Source organism: Mytilus galloprovincialis, chromosome 14 (genome assembly GCF_965363235.1).
Source record: "Mytilus galloprovincialis chromosome 14, xbMytGall1.hap1.1, whole genome shotgun sequence".
Lineage (NCBI taxonomy): Eukaryota > Metazoa > Mollusca > Bivalvia > Mytilida > Mytilidae > Mytilus > Mytilus galloprovincialis.
This window is the reverse complement of record NC_134851.1, coordinates 31,050,496-31,068,615: the sequence shown is the minus strand read 5'-3', so window position 1 is coordinate 31,068,615 and position 18,120 is coordinate 31,050,496. Positions and strand designations below refer to the sequence as shown.

The 18,120-nt window shown below is 32.1% G+C and overlaps 1 long non-coding RNA gene across 1 annotated transcript; it reads right to left on the bottom strand.

Moving 5' to 3' along the window:
• Positions 1-412: 412 nt before the first annotated feature.
• Positions 413-1,702, bottom strand: LOC143059665 (uncharacterized). Its single transcript, XR_012973551.1, has 3 exons — positions 1,500-1,702; positions 1,004-1,133; positions 413-734 (listed from the first exon to the last, which is right to left on the bottom strand). It is a non-coding gene; the product is annotated as an uncharacterized LOC143059665 (long non-coding RNA).
• Between the last annotated feature and the right edge of the window lie 16,418 nt (positions 1,703-18,120).

The window sequence follows — 18,120 nt, the reverse complement described above, 5'->3', positions numbered from 1 at the left end:
ATGAACTTACTAGTCTATAGTATAGAACTCAACTGAACAACATATGACCAGACTAACTTTTATTATTTAGAGAAGACATCATAACATGATGAAACTTAAAATAAACATATCAATCATCAAACAATACAGTACAATACAACAATGTGCAAGTAACAACATGTACCATCAAAGAGATAGTATCAAAATAAAATTAAACAGATAAACACCATATCTTTCTTTGTATGAAATACTGGATAAAACTGAGAGACTAGAGCTTTCAACATTGTTTATGGTAATAATAGCAGCCTATAATTAGTTGATCTAGACATATAAGTTTAGGTTAATTGACTAGAATATTTAGATCTTGATTTCAAGAGTCTTATCTTTTTCTTGTGCCACCTTTCAAGTGAGGATTTGAAGTTATGGTGTGCCAAACCCTTGCCATGCATTTTTATTCTTATAAGTTTGTCACACTGTTCGTGATTGAGACGGTTCCTTTTTGGGGTCAATATTTGATTTTGAATAGAAAATGTCCTCTTACAGTCAGCAGTGTGTAAAGGAATAATAAGGGATATCTGTGCCAGCTTAATGATGTTGGGTAGATCTTCTGTGTGATGTACAGTCAGAAGTTGCCACAGATGCTTCATTCTGTCTACTGGATATTTGAGTGATTTTACAATTAGCTTTGCCTCCCTCCATTCTTTCAATACAATATCTCTATCAAATATGGGGGCAGACACTTTTCCTTTATGCACCTGAAATGGATAACAATAAAGTTTATAACAATTTTGAACTGTAAACAGCTAAAAATCACTTTAGCTTTATTATCTTACATACTAGTCACACTAACTTTGGATCATTTTATTAATTTTGATGATCACATAATCATTGACACAGATTGGATTTTAAAAAACATGTATGTCAAACATTATTCTTGTTGACAGGAAATTCAACTGAAATGTCATAATATTATGATTGTAAATTATAGAAAAATCAAACAATCAATCAAAATTAAAATTAAAACCTTCTCTTTCCCAAAATGGTCTAGCAGTTCACCAACTTCTGTTACACCAAACTTGTCAATATCATCTTCCATATTGATACTTCTCATTGCCAGAACAAAGAAATTATTCATGAGACTTTGCTGTGGAAACCTGAAATGAATAAATAGTTTTTGATTGAATGATCTAGAGAGGCTAAAGGTTATATACCAAAGATTTGTTCAAATTCGAACATAATATCAAAGGACAAACAATAGTCTACAAAACACAACACAGAAAAGTAAAGACTGAATGAGTACTATTTTGATGTTAATGTTATAAAACAATAAAATATGATTGTAAGATCATATGAATATTATTTTTTGACTGCTGCTAGTACTTTAGTTTATAAATAAATATTAATATATACAACTGTATATCCGCAATTTAGATTTAATTTCAGTTTTTGTAAGAACTGGAACTATGAAGACCAGTGCTGTAGCCAGACTAATCCTGAAAGCTGTAATAACTTTTAATTACCGTTTAGTTAAATTGTCCAAGAGTTTGTTAACAAAAAAACTCTTTAATGCATTAAAATTTGTGTTGGATTTAAACAGAATGTGTCCTTTGAATTCTTGATGGCCATCAATTAACTGTATATCAGTATCAAAGTTCTCCAAATGAGTTGGAAAAATCTGGGTATTTTCCTTGTACTGCAGAAGATCATTCTTGCATCTGTCAAGACACACTTACAATCAGTAGAAGACGTGTTAAGCATACGTTTTTTTTAAGGTATACAAATATTGGAAGTGAATAAGAATGTGCAAAATATAAATAAATATTATTGATTAAAGTCCATTATTCATAAAATAATAGTTATACAATTGAGTAAAGAAATAAGAATATGTGGTATGATTGTCAAACAGATCAGTCACAACAGAGACCAAATAATAATAGATTATAGATGTAGTAGTTAGCAACTAGTCTCATATTAATTATTTTCATTAATTTGATTTGGCAATCATATAAAAAACAAATGTTAAATGGTCGATGATGGCCATCATACAGAAATATTATTTGGTCAAAACAATAAATACTTTGTCAAGTACATACCTTTGCAACAGCAACATCAAGGTCTTGCTTTTGTAAGGTTAAGCATAACTGCGACACTATTGGTAGTACATCCATCAGCATATAAGTGATATATATAAAACTAGTTGTTGCCATTTTTTTTAATAAGCCCTTTGCCTTTGGGTCCTTTGATGCTTGCCTTTTATGGAAGTATGAAATGAGAGCATCAAGACTACGATAAACCGCCTGCACAGCCTCAAAACAGGATAACCATCTGACAGCATGTATCTCTTTGCATTTTAATATTGGTAAATTTAGTACTGACTGTACTTCATGTAATTCACCTTCTCTTGTTGGGGAAGCTTTGAAGTAATAAAATACAGAAGTCAACCATTCCTGATAATGTTTCATTAATTGAACACCTTCTGCTGCTTGGCTTGTACAAAGGGCTAACCTATGAGCCATACAATGAATGTGTATCATATGTGGGTTTAATTCCATCAACCGCCCTTTAACACCCTTATCAGACCCTGACATTACAGTTGCTCCATCAGAGCCAAAACCTATAAGTTTGTCATTAGTAATGTTGTGTTTTGCCATTTCCTCTGTAATAACCGAGGTCAAACCTTCACCAGTTCCATCGGAGTAAGATTTATCCCGTAGGAATACAGTTTCAGGAATTGATGTTTCTGGGTTAATAATCCTTGCATTAATGGTAATCTTTTTATTGTTAGAAATGTCAGTACTTTCATCTGCTAGAATGGTAACATAAGGCGATTTTGAAATTTTTTCATCAATCTCTGATTCAATTTCCAAATCAATGGCATCAAGGATTTCTGTAGCCGAATAATAACTTTCATACTTAATTCTGTCATTGAATTTTAAGTTTTCAAGTTTAGTGACTCCTACTTTTTTCAAAAAATTAATCATTGATTCATATTTATTAAGAGGCAAATCTTCTGAAGCTAACCAATAAACTGCCATCATTGCAAGAATTATGGCTTCATCCTCAGCACTGTGGAGTTTGTTACATGATTTAGTAAATTCTTGCTGATGTATTGGTGTTGATATTGCTTGTTTGTGGTCAGGTGTCTCTTGATGTCTAGACATAGTACTTGTTTTGAATGTTGTGCAGCCTAATGCAAGGGGATTTTTCTTCCCAGCCTTTTGACAAGATTTGCAATACATTTTCGTGCCATCATACAAAAGCCAGGGCCATAACTTTTTCCAAACAATGCGATATTTTCGGGAATCTTTATTTACAGCAGTAGACTGAGTAGTACTAGTACCTTCACCGGGATCGTCGTATTTGTTGTCATGTTCAACTTCATTTGGGTCTTCGTCGACCGCCATACTTTCCTCCGTAATGTCCGTATCTGTGTTGGACGTTTGAGACAACTCCTCTGCATTTTCTGAATTATTGTTTTTATCCCGACCAACAAAAGAAAGTAATGTTTTTTGTCCAGGCAAAACCACAATTCGCTGTTTCTTTGGAGGCATGTTTACAAAATTTTAAAATTAAACCAAAGACCCAAAAGTTGACAAGGACAGTTAAGCGCCTTTTTATAGAGACAATTTCGATATTTTAATAAAAAGCCCCCGGGTCAATTGAAATTATAGCGAGTTTGATTTAAATTTTATAATTTGTAAAAATTTCTACTCTTTACAAGTTAACTTTTACAGATTTAAAGTTGTTTGCTTTGAAATATTTAAAACATTCTTGATTATGTTTTATTTTGGTAATCAGATATACCACATGTTGTTATCGTGGACATGAATCAAAACGCCCGAGACGACTCGAAAATGTTATGGTGCTCCTATCTTTGGAGCAAAACACAACACCGTTTTGGACACAAATCATGGCGACACGAAACTTTCAAACACAATCGGAAATTCAACTTGCGATGTCTAAACGAAGCAAAAATATTGTGCGCCACTCCGGCGCTGGCATACGTGACTCTATGCGCCATTTTTTGTAAAGATGCGCTATGGGCGCATGGCGCTCGACTTTCCCGATCACTGACTCCTTAATTTTGATTGTTGACTTTTGAAAAGCGGAATACTACTGTTGCCTTTATTTGAACTAAACTTGCTGGCATAACATGATTTCAAAATGGCTAACAAATAAGGAGCATGTAAATCAGTGACTGTCGCCTGTTGTTGTATATCATATTTGTTGTTGTTCAAACATACGCCCGTTGGTTTCATGATTATATACAATAACATTTCCTGAATTTTTGTCGTCCTAATGCTGTATTGGTTTCGCTCTTCGTTTGTACGGATACCTATTGTGTCTTACATCTACACCATTTTGTACTATTATTTGTCTGTTTGTCTTTTTATTTCTAGCCATTGATATGTCAGTTTATTTTCTATCTATGACTTCGGCTCTACCTATGGTATATATCGTCCCTCTTTTATAGTTGGCTCACTTACTTGCATCTTTATGTATTGAATATACATACCTGACTCGTTTGTTGACATCCTAACAAACTCGTTTTCACATTTTGAATCTACTTCTACAAGCATTCCTTCCTCAGCTTCGCAAGCAATCTGTAATATATACATATACTTTGTCTAAATAACAGCCCAACAATGTTAGATCTGTAATTTTTTGGAAGCAAATGATTTGTTTTTTCCCTGATCTGGATTCGAACGCATCGATAGGTCATGGCACCAAATCAACTTGAGCAATTCCGACGCGCTAGACCACTAGAGCATATAGGCCCTACATAAAATTATATTGAGGTAGTTCAAATTGTATCACATATTTCATATCGGGACCTTTTGTTGCTTATTATGCGGCAAATGTTTTGTTCATTGTTAAAGGCCTTATAGTGATCTTCAGTTGGTATTTCTGTGTCAGTTGGTGTTTTGTGGAGAGTGGTATCATTAGCAATAGTACAACATCTTTTTTTATTATTAAACCTTTAGCAAGTATAAGCTTTAGATGATAAACCAAAAATTAATAATAATTTTAATAATCAAATCGTTCAAAAAAAAGCTGATAGAATATCTTATATATTTACCCAAATATAATATTACGAAATGTCATAATAGTGCAAGCAACGTCCGATAATATGAAATAAATGACGAATTACCAACCTTAGCATCTGTCCAAGTGTGAAGTGCATCGCTGAAGTAGTAGCATTTGTTTTCGTTTTTTAACCATCCGTTTGGGCATGGAAGTGAAACTGAAATTTGATTATTAAAATTAGCGCTAAGAAGAAGTAAGACATAACGTAAATGAAAACAATTTAACGGTTTTTTTTAATCAATATCGAGAATACGATTCAGTATCAAATGCATGATTTGAAATTTCAAATGTTTGCGTTCTTAAACGAAATTTGTTATCTGGTAAACAAAACCTATTTATCTATAATTTATTTTACAGAAACTCTTCAACGTTATCTTGCGTTTAGACGAAAGTCTTGGGGTAATGTTTAAGAATGTTTGAGAATTGTGCAAAATAAGAAATATCAACACATGATTATTTGCTTAACCCAAGTCAGGTACCTGAACTTCAGTAGTTTTCATTGGTTCATATCGGTCATATATATTTCCTGTATATTGTTTTATATTAATTTGGTCGTTAGATTCTCATTTGAATTGATTTATATGTTGTACGTTTTCGGAAATGAATTACATTAAATAGTTGTTTACAAATCAAAAAAAGATGAAATTATAATATTTAATTTACCTGTTAAATTCTTCAACATCAGTGTATCTTCTGAAGACTCACTTTCTGGGCAGCAAGAGGCATCAAGGCTACATTGTTTTGATTTCCCCTCAAAACTAGCAGAGCAACATTCTTGATGTATTGAACACAAAGACGCACAAGCTGTTGGTGACAGGACTCTTTGCTTTATGATTGTGGTATAACTTGGAATAATTCTTCTTTCATTTGTAGCAACAAAGTAACGTTTTATAACATTGAACTGTGCAGCACCTAATGAGAACATAGCACACAAATATACCATCGACACATCAACTCTCCTCATATGCAAAATAAGCATGGTAAAGAATTGTCAGATTCGTCTAAAATGTCTAAGGTTAAAAAGAAAATCAATGATTCACAAAGTTGATATTTTCAGATCAATCACTTTAAAGAAATGCAAACGGCTTAATAGTCAACTTTAAAGATTTTTAATTATATATTACAAACATGCATGGTTGAATAAACAAAGAAAGATAAAAGAATTGCAATGTTATGATTTAAACTGTGTATGCTAACAGTAACCATGTTTGTCGAGATGTATTATTTAATTAGACTGCATAATTGTTATTTCAGCTATATTGGTACACAACATTTTTTTTTATCTTTTATTGATTTTTGTGACATTGCAAAGTAAGGTGCTCATTTTTTTTAATTGGTCGTCTTCCTTTGATGACAAAATTCATTAAATATTTAATAAAACAATTGCTTTCGGATATAAGCTGATGATTTTACACATGTCTTTTTACGTACAAACAAGTAAGTTGATTCACATCATAACACAATGATGACAGATGTACCCTATTTTTTATAATGCTACTTATAATGTCTGGTTGTTTTGTTCACACATCGTTGGCAATATAATGCTATTTTGTGCAACTAGGTTAATACCACAGTCCGACCAGGCCACGATTGCACTACTATCTGCGATAAACATGCACATTTTGACGATCGTAGTCCGATCGTGTAGATCGCAGTAAGGTCGTATCGCGGTCGTGGTGAGGTCTTAAAGATCGTGATGAGCGTGGCCAACTTCGATCATGTTCAAAACAATCGTGTTGCCGCCGTGGCGAAAAATTGTCGTAGTAGAAGCGTAATGAAAGTGCAGTTAGGTCTTGGTACATTAAGATTGCAAAGGTCGCTGTACCATCGTAGCGAGAGCGTGATTCGATTCAGAGAGACTACGCTACGATCTCACAGCGATGTTATTACGACCTCACTACGACCATCACGTTCTCACTGCGACCCAACTACGCTTCCACTACGACTATGCCACGTTCACACCACGCTGTTGAAGACTATCGTTCACCAACCCATCGTCCCCTGAGCTTGATGGACCAGCAATAGGTTGTGATTCAGGTAGGATTGGGCGGTCCGATATCTCTACTGGATCAGGATTTGTTACTAGCGACGCTCCCTCTGTCTTAGCCTCTACCCCTACCACCACTACCACGTGTTCTTTTATATTTTGGAAGCATGGGAAGTTGTTTCCGAAAACTCTACGTATTAAACAGAAATAGAAGGAATGGAATCGTATTGATATGGAACACGATGTTGTCGTTATTGATGAGAACGTAGTAAGATCGCGGTATGAACGTAGTATACTCGTAGTACGAATGTGCTATAATCGCAGTAGAAGCGTGGTGAAATAGAGTTTCTACCACATAACTCGTGGTAAGGTCGTAGTGAGAACGTAATGAGCGTAGAAAGATCTTGATAAATATAGTGAGATCGCAAAATAAGCTCGGTATTATCGTAGCGGGATCGTTGTAGAAGTGTAATGAAAACGTAGTACCAACGTGAAAAGCAACGAACATTTACATTTCCATGCCGCTCATATCGCGTGGTGCGATCGTGGGCTAGTGGGACTGGAGCTTAAGCTAGCTATAAATCTAGGTTTAATCCACCATTTTCTACTTAAAAAGTGATCTTCCATCAGAAATCATCTTCATGAAAGTAAATAATTTTGTTTTATATTGATTTGTGTGACATTGCAAAAAGGTGTCCATTTTCCCTTTCTTGTCTTTCATTGATGACAAAATTCATTAAATATTTGATCAAATAATTCCTTTCGGATATATGCTATGCTTGCAAATGGTCGGTTGTATTGTGTCACAAAGTAATTATTTTAAATATTGCATACGTGACAATTGAACGTGGTAACACTAATGGACCTGAGATAAAAGATAAACGATCATCAAAAGAGTTAGTCTAGCCTTACACATGTCAACTACAGAAAGCTGCTTGAAAAAATCCCACAAAGGTAATTTGAATTCTATTGAAATAAAAAGGCAAGCCCAACATGATTTTGTTTGAAATATCAACATTTAAATAAATCTCATATATTTACAGCTACATCTCATAAAGAATATTGATATTTGATTGTACAAATGTGTCAGAGATAGTATGAGTATAAAACATCTCTGCCTTCTTTAATAGACATAGGATCATATGAATCTGTATATTTGACATGGGAGTTTTAATACATAGAAACAAAGGACAAATATAGAAATTACAATATCTACATGTAGTCAATTGAACAACTCTGACAGTCTTGAAATATTGTACATAATAATAGGCTTAGTTAGATTATATATAGTTCATTTAACTAAACTTTTTTTTTTCAAAAAGAATGAACGCGTTAGACAGACAACATCTTATGATAAATATATTGACAAATCTGACTGGATGAGATTTGAAGGCAAAACAATGGACATTTGTATACGTCTTGTGGGATCTTCTCTTTTTTGCCATACCCACATATAATGAAATAGTGTCTTTGTGTGTTGGAAAGAATAACAGTAAAGAAATTAAATGTAATATGAAATTATAGGAATGAAATAATCTTTCAAAATATGTAAATAACAAGAACTATACAGATATTCACTGTTGGGTTTGCTCAAATTCAATTTTGAGTCCCTTAGACCATTTAATGTGAATATCTTATACAACAACAGTGAATGTCTCAGAGTGCAGATTAAATATTTGATTTTTATGCATTTATTGTAAATTACAAATATGTCTCAAGGTTTCACAGATCTTGAAAAACTATACAGTTTTAAAGGAAAAGAATTCTAAAAGTCCCTGGATTTCACAAATTTCATGGTATATTCATGTATACTAACTCATCATTAGAGTTATAAGCATTGATAAAACTAAACGCATGCATGAAGGCTAATATTCTTAAAATAATTTCTTAGAATTGTCAAGGTCTGTATACAAAGGAGAAATGGAGAGAAGTTTTGAAATATTTAAAATCAAAGAATTTTAATATATATTGTCTTCAGGACACACATTTTACAGAACAAGATGAATTAAACATTAAAAAATGAGCGGAAGGGAGAATGTCTTTTCAATTCATTTACATCCAATCGGCCATCTTTTTAAATGAAAACTTTGATCTTTAAATTCACAAAGTTGAAAAAGATGAGGGGGATAATCTTCTTGGATTGGACATTACAATTGAAGAACAAAGACTTACCTTAGTAAATATTTATGGACCAAATGTAGACACTCCTTGCTTTTATCAACAGACATTATTTAGTAATTTGATAACCAATCTTGTATTCTTTGTTGTGATTTTAAGCTCATTCAAAGTTTTAATCTTGACACTCATAATTATGTTAAAACCAACAACCCAAATTCTAGAGAAAAAGAATTACAGCTAATGGAAGACTTTAATCTAGTTGATTCATTTAAAGAATTATACCCCAATGTGAAAAGATTTACTTGGAGGAAAAAAAAACTTTGAACAATCTCGTTTAGACTTTTTTCTGATTTCTGATAAAAAAATTTCACTGTGCTAGTAATGTTGAAATTGATAATAGTTACAAGTCTGATCATTCACCAGTTCTCTTTTCTTTCAAGATTAATGAATTTATAAAAGGCAGAGGCCTTTGAAAGTTTAATAGTTCCCTTCTTCATAATACTGACTATGCTAAAGGGATAAAAAAAACTCATAAGTATAGTAAAGGAACAATATGCTGTCAAAATATATAGAAATGAAAATTTACAAAATATTGACAACTCTGAAATTGAATTTACTGTTGATGACCAGTTATTTTTCGAAACTCTACTCACAGAAATACGCGGTAAAACTATTTCATATGCCTCTTATAAAAAGAAGGCGGGTATAGAAATAAAAAATGAGATTATTTCAAAATTAAAACAATTAGAAGAAAATGCTCTAACAGTAGAAAATCTGGAAGAGATTGATCAGAAAAAAGCAGAACTTAAAATGTCTATACAAAAGAAGGTTCATGGACAATATGTTAGGTCAAGAAGTCAGTGGATTGGAGACGGAGAAAAACCTACCATTTGTTTTAAATCTAGAGACTAGAAATTATATTAATAAAACTATTCAAAAACTTACTTTAGAAAATGGTGTTATGGTGGAAGAACAAAAAGAAATCTTAATTCAGACAAGGGTGTTTTATGAAAAACTTTATAGAAAACACGATTGTTTGAAAAGGGTTGATTTAACACGGGACTATTTTTATGACGAGAAACCGAAGCTTAGCGAGGATGAAAATCAGTTATTGGAGGGAATTATTATTTTTTTCTGAATTAAGTGCAGCATTAAAGAGGACGAAAAATAACAAGAGTCCGGGATCTGATGGTTACACTGCAGAATTTTTCAAATTGTTATGGATTAATATTGATAAATTTGTCCTTATATCTATAAATTTTGGATAGGGGCAAATGTCTGTAACCCAGAGGCAGGGAGTGATTACATGTATTCCAAGAGATGGTAAACCAAACAATTTCTTAAAAATTGGAGACCTATTACTCTACTAAATTCTACATATAAATCGGCATCAAGCTGTATCATGTGTATAGCAGAGAGAATAAAATCTGTTTTGTCAAAATTAATAAGTTCTGATTAAACTGGTTTTGTTCCAGGTAGATATATAGGCGAAAATTGTCGATTAATATATGACATTCTACATTTTACTGAAGAAAATAATATTCCAGGAATTCTCTTGCTGATTGATTTTGAGAAGGCATTCGATTCCATATCTTTGTCATTTCTGTTTGATACATTAGGATATTTTAATTTCGGAGAATCCGTTATATCCTGAGTTAAAACCTTCTATAGCAATATATCAGCTGCGGTGACACAAAACTATTGTCTGTCAGAATTCTTCACTATAGAAAGAGGCTGTAGATAGGGAGATCATTTATCCCCTTATATTTTCTTCCTATGTGCAGATATATTAGGCATTTTGGTAAGAAAGAGTAAGGAGATAAAGGGTATTACTATAGATGATACAGCATTTGTACTTTCTCAATATACAGATGATACGTCATTGATATTAGATGGCTCGCCAGAATCGGTCGATGCATCTCTTCGTGTTCTCCAAATGTATGCTGAAATCTCTTGACTTAAGATTAATATAGAAAAAAAAACAAGTTTTATTTGGATAGGTAGCAAAAACATAGCCGGGATCAAATTGGTGTAAAGTGGGGATTGAAATGAGGTTCCAGTACATTTAAGCTGCTTGGAATTACGTTTTCAGTCGACCTAGATAGAATGACTAATTTAGATTGTAGGCCAGTTTTAGATAATATAGACAACACTTTGAAAAAAATGGTCAAAACAATATCTCACACCCTTTGGAAAGATTACCATTTTAAAAACTTTCGTCATAGCTAAATTAAATCGGTTTCTATCCATTCCTAGATCAGATGAGAATATGTTACGTAATTTAACAAATAAAATGTATGCTTGTATCTTGGATAATAATTCAGAGAAGGTCAAGCGAGATCTTTTATGTCAAGATTATCATAAGGGTGGTTTAAAAATATTAAATTTCAAAGCTTTTATACAGGGACTAAAACTTACATGGGTAAGACGTCTGTATAATTCGAATTCAAAGTGGGTGAGATTAGTCTCTATGTGGAGCAAATACATTTTATCAAAATAAGTTATATTGGGCCTATTACAATGTCATCAAAAACACTTTGGCACGAGGTTTTTGATGCTTGGAAAACACTTAATCAAATTAGAAAATCAAGATGTATTGATGAAATTCTATCGTATTCTTTATGGGAAGTAGAAAACTTTAAAATTGATAGTTCAAGAGTCTACTATAAAAACTGGGCAAATGCTGGAATTTGGACAGTGCAAGACTTGCTAGATGTTAAATTTGTCAAAAAAAGGTTCAAAGGACATGTACAAAGTATTGAATGAAAAATATATTACATTTGCTGCAAAGGAAAAATGGGAGAACTAATTATTAGGACTGGTATTAACTGGAACAAAATACACACTTCGTGTACAAAATATAATAAAAGCACTAAGCCTTGCTGGTTCCAATATAGAATTATCCATATAGAGATTTGGGAACTTATTCACTACTATACAAGATGAAAATAAATAGTAACAACATATGAACATTTTGTAAGGAAGGACCAGAGACCATAGAACATTTATTTTGGAGCTGTCCGATTGTCGCCAGTCTCTGGAATGCACTAAACATCTGGATTTTTTAAATGACAAATATTTAACTGCCTTTGAATATTATGATTATTTTATTTGGTATCTACGAAAATGTTAAATTGAATTTTGTCAAAATAAGATTATTCTATTATCAACATACTATATTTACTATATTTAAATGCTTTAAACAACTTTTTAAAGGAACACTTGAAATTAGAAAAATACATTTCATTTAAAAACCTCTCTGTAGAAGAATACAACAAATACTGGAGCTCCTATCATAGAATAAATAATAAATGTTAAATTTTGATTGCAACGCCACTTATGTATATTGCAAGAACAAATAAGATTTCAATGTTAAAAGAAATATTTATTTTCAACCTATTATTGCACCATCATATATATTCAAATGTTGTTTTATTATTTAATACTTCCTTTATGTGAAAATGCCATTCTGTATACCTTTGTGCATTGATGTTGTGCTAGTCTATTTGTTACAATAAAGAAAATTCATTATAAAAAAAAAAATCCTCTCTGAAGTTTAAAATAAAGGTCATGGTGTTTTTGCTTACATTTGATTTTTTTTTCATTTATAAAATCAAGAATTGCCGTTTGCATGAACATGTCGTCAAACGTCATAGATCTTTAATCTATGCCTTGATGAAGAAAACACTTGTTATATTTCATTGCACACAAAAATTGGTGGATAAAAGTACATTTACAGTATACAACAAAAACACTCAACAAATGTGTCAGACATTAACTATCGAATACTACAAGATAATAGGTTCTTGTCATGAAAACACTCAACAAATGTGTCGGACATTACCTATCGAAAACTGCAAGATAATAGGTTCTTGTCATGTGACGTTATCGCCAATCAGGCACATATCCACAAGCGGTCACAATCGTAAATCAATTACGGTTTGCATCAATGACATGCAAATATAAACGGCCTGACTTACGAAATAACAATGAACGACAAACAAGTAAGACGGACAGCAATCAAAGGCAACCAATAAATAACAGGCTCCTGACTAGGAAAGTGTTATTTATAATGTGGCTTTATTAAATATGTTGATAGACACTCATTGCTTTCATCTTATCTAGGACCAATGTTAGAAAGTTCAGACTCTTATAATAAGTTAGAAAGGAAAAGATTCATAAGAACACATGACAAACACATGACAAACACATGACAAGCAAGTAACAAGCAGACAACAGACGCACAGTACCGATGTTGGTGTATTTATAATTTACACTTACACAAAGGACAACCTCACACTAAAATGTATATTATTTCTTAAAAACTGTATATAAAAAAGCCACAAACAGTCTGTCAAAAATAAATGACAATGTACAACACCTACAAGAGGTATTTGCAAAAAAAAAAAACCCAACGTGTTTCGAGGTGAATAATCTTCCCTTGGACATATATGTCCTCTGCACCAGAATTTGTAGCAGATATCCCTTGTAAGCATGATATAAAATTTAATCATTCAAAGTCAGACAATTCATGTTCATTACGGCTAATATGGGTAATCCTCTCTGAAATTTGAATAAATTTCTTATATACGATGATTTTTTTTCTAGATTATGTCACAATGCTCGTATCCATTAAGTCAAACCTACATGTATATGGATATTTTCATCTTTGCCTTGATTTAGACAAAACTTTTTATATTTCATTTAATTTAAATTTGTGGCTAAGGTAATCCACGAAAACAACGAAAATAAGTCACCAACGAATACAACTGCTATCATACAGCCAAAAAACCTCAACAAATTTGTCACACATAGACCTTCGAAAAGCAGAATTAAAGGTTTTTTGCATGAAAAAGACAAACTAAAAACATACAGGATACGGTTGATTATGATCAAAATAATAATACGCCATATGATTACCAATGAGACACATATCAACTTGATGTCAGTAAGTGTAGGTCACATTACTGTCTTCAATAATGAAATATAAATTACTAACAACCTGACTTACAATAAAACAATCAACGAACATCAAATATAATAGACAGCCATCAAAGGTTACCAGTGAATTTCAGGATCCTGTCCAGGGACAGGGACAGGGGGGTTATTAACGTTGACTTGTTATATGTTTATGAGAACTGATTGTTTTATTCTATTCTAATCTAATTTAATATTTACCATATCTCAACCAAGGAGTCCAAACATCTAATAAACATTGTTAACATGATTTAAGTATATTCTTTAATGAAATATTTCATTTAAGTGGCAAATAAAGGAAAACAACCAAGGAGTATAAACATCTAACAAAAATTCTTAACATGACTCAAGGATGTACTAAGGCGAGGTTTGTTAAAAATTAAGAAATTAAGAAATTAAAATTTATACTATAAGCTGGTAGAGCATAAATTAAGGAAAAAGATAAGCTTAAAATATTGATCTGTTGATAGGTCAAGATCTAAAATATGGCGGAAAAAGGCTGACTCGGACTTTTACCTTATATTTGCATTGGTATTAATTGGGTCCCAAAACAAAAGAAAGAAAAACAAGAATTTTTCTTAAATGTTGATTTATGACATTTCATGAGCTATTCATTTTTATATGAACAAATAAAAGGGTGTTATGGGGCAAAATATTTTACATTGTATTGCATGGGAAAACACCACGGAGTCCGAACATTTGACACAAATTCAAAAACCTCACCTAATTACATACTTAGTATATTCTTAAATGAAATATTGTATTTAAGTGGCAAATAAATGAAATCAATGATCCGGTCAAAGTTAGGATGGGATGCATTATAGGTCGTCTGAATACATTTGATGAACTAGTTTGTAAATAATATATCATGTATATCATACACGTAGTATTCAGTTTGATATGTTTGAAACAAAATGATATAAGTACACATTCCGGAACAATGTGAAAGCGAACACAAGTTTTGAGTATTCTATGATTTATTCTAAATACAAAATATTTCAAGAGCAAAATATCTTATAGAAACATATATGTTTGATCGTTATGGATCTATTCCTTGTGTGCAAAAAACAGTTATAGACATAGAAGAATATATTGATTTGTATTTAGTACATATGAATCTTCTGGAACAGTTTCCAAGAAAACACAAGGTTATGTAATTTTATAATCTATTCTAAATACATAATATTTTATGAGCATATTTGTTGTATTTACAATACCTATACTGTACTTTTGATAGGAGATAATGTTATACATTAAGGTCAAGGATCAGTAAATGAACTAGTCCATAGATTTTTTAAAAATTTAGAACTCAACTAGATATTGAAAATCTACTTCAGAAAATGTAAAAAAAAGTATATGTCACCGACTTCGTTTTCAAGAAAAATCCATTTTTAAAATGGTCCGAGAGGGTACTAAATTACATTGAATATATAGGGGAAATCTATATTTTTCTTCTACAATTTTCAGTTTACAGTATAAATCACGTGAACCGCTCCATAGAATTTTTTTTTAAATTAATATTTTCTTCCTTTTTGTCTTACGAATTAGATGATATCAAAAAAATAATATGCTCACCGACTTCGTTTTTCCTGTAGAAGCGACGCAAACCCAACATTTTGGAAAAAAAAACCCATCAAAATTCGTGACGTCGTAATTTTTGTTACATAACGTCAAGTTATCATGCTAATAATTTCCAACGTTCTTCGTGTTGATTCTGCACGATGATTATGTGTTTCGTATTGAAAGATTCTTTTTATCATAAGAGTCTGGATAATTATCATTAATTTTTATTATTATAACCAATATTCTTTATTCTTTATATTTTAGCTCCAATTATACTTTTTTTTCTTTTCTTTCTTTTTTGCATTTTATTCTGCAATTTTGTCCATTATTCTGTATTCCGTAAACCCCAATTAGACCCTCTTTTATGAAATTATACGTTGTAAAAACTATGATACATGTATGTTCATAATCAATATACATATCTAAAACAATTACTAATTCAGACAAAAATACGTTGTAAGTACATGAACGCAAAAGTTAAAAAACTTAAAAATAGAAATCATCAGGGTTACTGTCTACAAGTTGACGCAATAAAAGATGTAATTGAAGCTATATTTTTTTATGCCCCCCTCAATTACCCTGTACGTCTTTCCGCCCGTCATTCCGTCTGGCCGCCCGTCCTTCCGTCCGTCCGTCCCCCTTTATAGTTATTCCGCAAAACAAATACAGTGTGAATCCTATAACGTTTTCTCTTTGCTTTCTGTTTGCATGTGGTCAGAGTTTTGATCTTTATCAATATTTGCTCTAATGAGAGATAGATGAACTTTGTCATTTTTGGGTAACCAATTCATAAATCTCTCAGACTATCTTGTAAGTCATCTGTTTACACCTTTTCTCCGTTCAGATATATGATTTGGCCACTTTTGAAAAAAAAACGGTTTCTTTAGCAGCGGAACATGTAATAGCTAGTGTTTTGGTACTATATCACGACAGAACGTGTTCTGTCCATATACTGCTGCTTAACATCGCATATATAAACAAACATTATATCAATGATCCTACAAATTCTTGAAAGAGTGTCGTGTGGGTATTTACACATCTGCAAGTTAACAAGTAAAACACGCAGACAAACTGACATCTTTGTTAATATCTTTTTTGTTCTGTATAAAATTTATTGTATAGAAGTCTACAAAAACGTTTTAAAAAGTTTACTAAATGGTTATTGTTCAATAAGTGTACATATGTATGCTCGAAGATATATAGAACCAGTACATGATACACAACATGCGACAAATAAAGGGGGGGGGGTAGTAATAACAGGAAACTAAATAAACTATAAGGCTTTGATGGATGTAAACTTCAATAAAACTGGAAGTTACATAAGGGGAATAGGAAAATAAGAATATATTGCATCACTTACAACAACCTTTAAATTGACCAGTGATTTTTTATTCATTACTGACCAGCAACACCGAGATAATCCAACGATTTTTTAAGGGTCGATATTAAGTGTGGACCTAAATGTTCTTTATCTTTAAATATAACGCTTATTCTGTAAAATCTTCTATCATAACATGATTACTTAACTCTGTATACATGGTCTACACTATTGTATTAAATAATTATTTTATTTTCCGTTGTTACTCTTTATAATTTTGCAAACTTTTTTGTTCATTTTTGACATTCACCAGTATCCGTTATTCTGCAACTCCCTTTGACAACTAATTATATGTGACAATAAATTAATGTGCTTCTCTCTCTGAATTTTGCTTTCTCTCAAGACATTGCACGGTCTTTGTAGTACAGTAAAAACATTTCCAAGGAAACCAAACATACGGAGGTTGAGATATGACATAAAAAAACAGATGTACATATGTACAAAAATACCCCCCCCCCCCCCACTTTTCAAACCAAAAAAAAAAAAAACAAGAAAAAAAACAATCGCACAAAGGCTGAGAAATGACTGGAAATATTGTGTTTTGTTATTTAGTCCATCTACACAAATGAGGGGGGGGGGGGCTTTAACGGGACTCCGGGATCGGGTGTTTTTAAGCACGGGATTTCGGGATTAATCCTTTCTGGATGGCAGGATTTATATTTCTATAAATTCGGGACCTCGGGATTTCATGTTTTAAAGTCTGGGATTTCGAGATCAGGACCCCTGCCACTCCTACCCCCCTACAAATGCATATCATAAGATATCTTTTCCTTTTTAATTTTCTTTTGGTCTTGTGTTGTTGTCTGGTTGCTGTCTTATTGAAGTACTAACTACTTACGGGATTTACATTTTACTTTATGTACTGAAAGTCTGTGACACTGTGCATATTTTTCAGTAGGTATATATAGTAGTAGTATGATATAGAGATGATCGATATAATCTCGGCATTCTCAACCTTCAAGTTTTATGAGTGAAATAGAGAGTACAGTTCTATTTTATATTTGAGATGCTACTTTCAGCTAGGGTACAT